The 7,246-nt window shown below is 47.3% G+C and overlaps 1 long non-coding RNA gene and 1 pseudogene across 1 annotated transcript; one reads left to right on the forward strand and one right to left on the reverse strand.

The window, feature by feature from the left end:
- The first annotated feature begins 1,176 nt into the window (after positions 1-1,176).
- LOC102422676 lies at positions 1,177-1,656 on the forward strand (annotated as a pseudogene).
- A 4,503-nt stretch (positions 1,657-6,159) lies between these two features.
- Positions 6,160-7,246, reverse strand: LOC106695764. The gene is made up of 3 exons (XR_002827706.1): positions 7,145-7,246; positions 6,444-6,476; positions 6,160-6,307 (listed from the first exon to the last, which is right to left on the reverse strand). It is a non-coding gene; the product is annotated as an uncharacterized LOC106695764 (long non-coding RNA).

Genomic DNA, 7,246 nt, shown 5'->3' on the forward strand with positions numbered 1-7,246 from the left:
AAGCCCCCAAAGCTCTCATGGCTTTTATTTGGGGAGCACAGCAAATAACAATGGAGTACAGCAAGTAGCAATGATTAACAGGCATGCTTATGAGGTCATCAGAGCTAAGTTATACATTAAACTACTAATTTCCTATGTTATACAAAGACCCTTTCCACCTGCAGCAGTGTACCCTCCCTTAAACTTTCCATGCCCTCATGGACTATTTATCACCTCAAGGAAAGTTCTGCCTCTGAACAATAAGTCTTGCTTGCAAGACTTTGTTCTGATGTGGCCTGCTTGCAGGCTCCCACCTTTTCTTGGCAGAACGTCCTCTTCTAGTTAACTTCTCATTCCGCTTGTCCAGCTACACACGTGGCCTTTTTTTCATCCACTCTAGGGAGCCAAAGCCGAGTGCCACCTAGGCTCTCTCCTGTTGCTTCTTCTCCCCCAAGTCCTTCCTTTGTTTCACTGCCCCCAGCTTTAATAAATGTCCTCGCAAAAGCTCCTGGACTCATTTCATGAAATCTTTGCTACACCAAGTCAGGTAACACTGCATCAGCGATTTGCAACCTTCTCCATCTCCTGGCACACACCAAGTAATGACTGAAGTTGTGCAGCACACACTGCAGCCAGCCTGAGGCAGACCCGCTCTGTGTCAGCCCTTGTCCTGTAACACACAGGCCCCTCTACATATCCTTCTGAGTCAGTCACACCCGTCTGCACCTTCAGCCTCCACTCTCTTGGAAATGAGGGGAGCTGGTCCCAGATGCAGGGCATGATTTGGGTGGGAGCTGTGACAGGGGAGCGTGGCCCTGGGCGCTGACTGGGACAGGGGTGGGGGCAAACAGGATGCAGGAGCTGCTCATGAGCAGGGAGAGAGGCAGTTCAGTGGGTGTCACATCTGCTGAGCCCTCAGCCTGTGCCTCGGGGGGTCTCACTGTGCATCAGCGATTTGCACTTTTCCATCTCATGGCGCACACACTAATGACTGCAATTCTGCAGCTCACCAAAAATATAGTGTACTTTTGCCAATCTGATTCTTTAAAAAGGTATAATTTGGATTCATTCACACAGGATGGCCATTTTGTGTCGGTTGTTGACATTTTTTTCATTTGACAACCTAAGGGGAAAGAGGTCAGTGCCCCTGAGTAAAGTCCGGTATTGCATATTTTAAAAATTGTGGCGGCCAAGGGTGGAAGTAGAATGTCCAAGGCTGCAGTCATGGCGCAGGAAGAGGAAGATATTCGGGACGACAGTTTGAAGGAGAAGCAGAAGGCGACCAAGGCCAAGGATCCTCCAGTCGATGGAAGTACGAGTACTGGATCCTACAGTGGGTGTCCAGGCACACTCGTGGGGAGATGCTCCGGAGAAGCTTTCGAGCAACGTGCAATGGCCACGTTTGGGTCCATGACAGATACTGAGACGGTGAAGCCCCTCCTAGCAATACAAGTAGAAACACAAGAGCTGGTTTCTGTTTCACTTTTTGGATGATTGGCTTTGTAAGTTCAGTTCGGAGGAATTCTTCCTGCCTCAGGAAGTGAAAGTACTTAGTCTTGAGCAAGTAAATGTCAAATTATGGTCAACTGGGTGTGGAGAAGAGTTCTCATTGCCCAAGCATCCTCAGGGAATGGAAGTCAAGGCAGTAACATAGTCAGCCATGCAGGTCTGCACTGAAGGGAAGCCAGAGGGTTTGTGATCATTGACTTTTAAGATAAAGAAGAAACTCCTATGAAGAACTCTTTTGTTTTCTCTTCCTTTTGAGAAGATATAAATTCTATAGTCTCCAACGATATATGATGGTTTGCAGAACAGAAATTTTTTGCTTAAAGTGTGACTTTCACAAATGGAAAATCAAGGCACAGCCTTGGTCTGTATTAAGCAGATATTCGAATGTTAAAGAATTCTTCAGGTGGCAAGTGTTGTTCCTTATTTATTAACTCCTTGCTGTGTCAACAGGTGCCTCACTCCCTTCAGATGGAATGCCAGCCCTCCAGCCTGGTCCCAAAGGGAGCATTCGTGTAAACAGCAACCTGAGAGATACTGAAGCCTTACGCTCTTATCAAATCCAATTTGGGAGAAAAAATGATAATTCGTGGAATTTTATTTTATTTTATTTTTTTAATATATTTTATTGATTTTTTACAGAGAGGAAGGGAGAGAGAGATAGAGAGTCAGAAACATCGATGAGAGAGAAACATCGACCAGCTGCCTCTTGCACATCCCCTATTGGGGATGTGCCCACAACCCAGGTACATGCCCTTGACCGGAATCGAACCTGGGGCCTTTCAGTCCGCAGGCCGACGCTCTATCCACTGAGCCAAACCGGTTTCGGCATTTGTGGAATTTTATAATCAAGATTTCACTTTCTCTCCAAATTGGTCAAGACATATATTTTCAATATGTATATTAAGAGAGGTTGTATTTCAGATGGCTGTAGGACAGAGCCATCCTGTATTCCAGTTAGATATCTTAGAAGAAATAATTCTAATTGGACAATTGGGAGACTTCTCTAGAAAGAGACCTGAATTTCTATCTCCTTCTCCTTCTCCCTCTCTGAAATAAATAAAAGTATATTTAAAATGGAAAAAGTAAGTAAATCAATAAAAATTGTGGCGGCACATGCGTTGAAAATCACTCTCTCAGTACTGCTGTGCTGGGTCAACCTCTTTGCAATCCCACTCAAACCATCTCCTCCTGGGTTCAAGTTGCTCCTAGGTAATTTGTCCATGGCCTCCAGGGTGGAAAGGAAGGCTTTACATGCCCTGCACCTGAATTCTTCCTCCTCCTGCCAGTTCTTTTCAGGTAGAGATTTCTTCAAAAGATTCCTGAGTTACTTTGAATCCTGACTCAATCTCTGTTCTTTCCTTTGCAAGTTTAATGTACTGTATGTCTCAAGAATATCAATTCCCCACTATGTGTGCTTTTCTAAGCTGCCAACTTGGTCTCAAAGTCTGGTTTCCCAGCTTGTGATGCAGGGGGAAACCCCTTCACACCCCAATCTCCTCAATCATCCCCTGGGTGTCCTCAATGCTCCTCCTCTCAATGGCTCCTCAGCAAATGGCTCCAGGAAGCAGCAGTCACAGTGCCCCACACCCACCCGGAGAGACAGGGGAGGAGGAGGACTTAACATTTTAAACTGCAGATTTTCCTTACTGTTTATTTTTATTTTTTCACTAGAGGCCCGGTGCACAAAATTCATGCATGGGGGTGGAGGGGTGTCCCTCAGCCTGGCCTGTGCCCTCTCGCAATCCGGGACCCCTTGGGGTATGTCTGACTGTCAGATTAGGCCCAATCCCACAGTTGGACATCCCTCTCGAAATCTGGGACCTTTGGTCCTAACCACTGGTCTGCCTGTCTGCCTGATTGCCCCTAACCACTCTGCCAGCCTTTCTGATCACCCCTAACCATGGGTGGCTGCCTAGCTCCCTCCCTCTCAGCCGCAGGTGGTCACCTGGGCTGGGGTCCCTCCCACCACCTTGCCCCTCCCTCACAACCTCAGAGGCTTCCTGGATCCTGCAGCAGCCACCTGCTCAGAGGAGCTGGAAGGTCCGGAAGGATGAAGGTCCCATAATGACTTCCACTCTAATTAGCATATTACCCTTTTATTATATAGGACTAGAGGCCCAGTGCACAAAATTCATGCACTGGGGAGGGAGGGAGGTGTCCCTCAGCCCAGCCTGCACCCTCTCAGTCTGGGACCCCTTGGGGGATATCCACCCGCCAGTTTAAGCCAGCTGTCAGACATCTCTCTCGCAGTCCAGGGCTCTCGCAGTCCGGGACCCCTCACTCCTTACTTCCCGCCACCACCACTGGGCTTGCCAGCCATGAGCATGGCTTCTGGTTGAGCGGAGCTCCCTCTGTGGGAGTGCACTGACCTCCAAGGGACAGCTCCTGCATTGAGCATTTGCCCCCTGGTGGTCAGTGTGCATCATAGTGACCATTGTTCCACTGTTCGTTCGATTTGCATATGCTTTTATTATAAGGGATGTTTTTACTGATTTTTTTTTTCTCTTAGAGAGAGGAAGGGAGGTAAAGGAACATGGATGAAAGAGATACATGGATAGGTTACCTCCTCCACAGCCCCTATTGAGAATCAAGCCTGAAAACCAGGCATGTGTTTTAACCAGGTTCATTGAACCTGGGACATCTTAGTGCAGGGGCCCAGGCCTAGCCAACTGAGCCACACTGGCCAGGGCCTTCTCTTTATTTTGAAGTAATTCTGTACCTTACTTTGGGTTTGTGGCAGTATGCCACCTGGAATCAACTGTGGAGTCAATAAGTACAGAAGGCAGCTAATCAATGATTCTCTCATCACTGACGTTTCTATTTCTCTCTTCTCCCTTCCTCTCTGAAATCAATAAAAACATATTTTTCAAAAAAGGAGCAGAGAGATGACCCAGCTGAGGAGTGACCACTTCAAAGCCCAGGATGCACTGACCAGGAACTGTACACAGCTCCTGACCACACTCAGTGCTCACAGCCTCTCCTGTTCCCACCTGCAACAGACTCAAAACAGCAAACACATGGGTTCTAGGAAGTTCTCAGTGATTCTAATTATTCCCTCTCAAATTTTAGAATCTTCTCCTCTACTTAACCCATCAGCCCTTCATGGCAAGAAACGGGAAAACAAATTCACATCCAGAGTCTTATTTCAATCAGGCAGTAAGAAGTTGCCACTCAGTGCACCACGAAGTACAGACAGGGATGGGGAGGGCCCAGCCCCAGCTGTGCTGGACAGGAAAAGTGGGGGGAGGGGGGCGAGCCTCCCACCTCCTCATGTTATGCTGATAGGAAGGCACACACATTCAATGCCCTTTGCAGAAAGAAATCAGAGCTTCTTCATTTATTTATTTATTTATTTATTTAAATATATTTTATTGATTCTTCACAGAGAGGAAGGGAGAGGGATAGAGAGTTAGAAACATCGATGAGAGAGAAACATCGATCAGCTGCCTCCTACACACCCCCCACTGGGGATGTGCCCGCAACCAAGGTACATGCCCTTGACCGGAATCGAACCTGGGACCCTTCAGTCCGCAGGCCGACGCTCTATCCACTGAGCCAAACCAGTCAGGGCTATTTTTTATATTGAAAATAATTTTAATTGATACATCACAAAAGCATTGAACATGCAAGTAATGTTAATAAAATTTTTTAAATGAAATATTTAAAACAAAACAGTAGTGCAGAAAATAAAATGTGTGCATAATCACACATATTTTAACACTTCCACATTCATTTGGGAACTCGGGCCTTTAACTTTTGGAACCATGTTAACTTACAGGCAAATGAAGGAATGTAATGAACATATTCTACAGAAAGTTATAACCTGGAAAACTACTTCTGTAGAGTATTATTGCCAGGCAGTGATTAAATGTTTTTGAGAATCACCAATCTGAATTTATTTTTTTTTAAGTCAGAGGTCCTTGATGTTTGGGCTATCAGACAATATAATCCTTAATGGCCATTTGTACACTTCCCGCCACAGGGGAGCAAGAGCAGGAACAACTTGCTAGACACCAGGAGTTAGACCATGTAAGCAACTGAAATTTTCCAAAAGGCACCTGATCCCACACCTGCATTCTATCCCCATTCCAAGCCACCTATTCAGCCCCGAGACCCACTGACCAGAGTTTCCTGCCAGTGACTGCATATAAGGATGAAACTCTACATCTTGGGTGTTGCCATCATCCATCCACCCAACCTCCACTTGGCTTGGTGCTGTGCAGCCCTTCCCTTTGGGTATCCCATCCCCCACCCTCTTTCCTTAAATAAATTCTTTTTTTTTATTTCCGTTCCAGATGGCTATGTAACCTGCCCACGTATCACCATGCTAACCTTTCACTTGAGTCACAAAGTGGGAGTGTGGACAAATGTCCCATGACTCAGTCCCCCACTGAGCACCACAAAGTAAAGACAGGGATGGGGAGGGCCCAGCCGGGCTCTGATGGACAGGAAAGTGTGAGAAGGGTGAGTGGTGGGCAGGTGTGGGCCAGCCTCCGACCTCCTCACGTTATGCTGATAGGAACACACACATTCAAATGCCATTTGCAGAAGGAAATCAGAGGTTCTTGAATCACAAAGTAGGAGCTCGAACAAATCTCCCATCACTGGTTCCCCCATAAGGCACGTGCCTCTCGCTGTGGAAGAAAATGATCATGAAATAATCAGCTTTGTGGCTGTAAGTGGTGACATTCTCAACAACCTATGCAGGCTCACTATGCCCCAAAGAATCCCCATCACCCAGACCTGTCCCCTCGTTACATCGGGGTTTTACCTTTAAAAGCCAAGAGAGATTGATCAGAGCTCTGGGTACTGTAGCTGCCTGAGGTAGAAAAAAACAGGAAGTAGTCAGAGCACCCAGGAGAGGGGCCAAAAAGAAGGAACTATAGGGGTGAGGTCCCCCATGAGCTCCCCTATGCACTGTCATACGGTCTCAGAGATCACCCCTCCATACTCACTGGCAGCCTAAGTATAGCTCCCTCCTTTTCCACCTGTGGAAGAAAACATCCTGTGAGAAGACAGGGAGGAGGCAGGGCCATGAGCTCCTAAAGCAGCGGTTCCCAACTTGTAGGTCACGACCCTTTGGGGGTTGAAGGACCCTTTTACAGGGATCGCCTAAATACATCCTGCATATCAGATATTTACATTATGATTTATAACAGTAGCAAAATTACAGTTATGAAGTAGCAACGAAAATAATTTTATGGTTGGGGGTCACCACAACATGAGGAACTGTATTAAAGGGTCGTGGCATTAGGAAGGTTGAGAACCACTATGACCTAAAGGAATTCCTAGTCCTGGAGCCCAGAGAAGTTTCTAGATCTGTGACTATAAACCCAGGGCAGGATCAGGAAACCTGAGGAAACTACATGTGTGGGGACTGGACCAACCATCCTCTCGGAGGTCTGTCCCTGTCAGCAGGGACCTTCCACCCTGACGTGGGAGAGCTGGGAACCAGGCCCCATCACTAGAATCATCAAGGTGATGAATCTGTCCCTCATTTCCACACGTGTCTTACTAAAGAGTGTCAGCAATAGGGCCCCACACTGGGCAACCACACGTGTGGGATGGTACTTGCCATTAATGAAGCAGAACACACTTCTACCTGGGCTGGCAACCCCCAGTGAGACAAGAAACTTAGGCCCCACCCCTTCCCTACCTGAGCGCTTCCTCCTCATCACAGCTCCAGCCACAGCTCCAGTGACCACAGCTCCAGTGACCACAGCTCCAAAGATGACCACACCCACAACAAGGCTCAGGG

The sequence above is a fragment of the Myotis lucifugus genome, unplaced genomic scaffold, assembly GCF_000147115.1.
Source record: "Myotis lucifugus unplaced genomic scaffold, Myoluc2.0 scaffold_2793, whole genome shotgun sequence".
NCBI lineage: Eukaryota > Metazoa > Chordata > Mammalia > Chiroptera > Vespertilionidae > Myotis > Myotis lucifugus.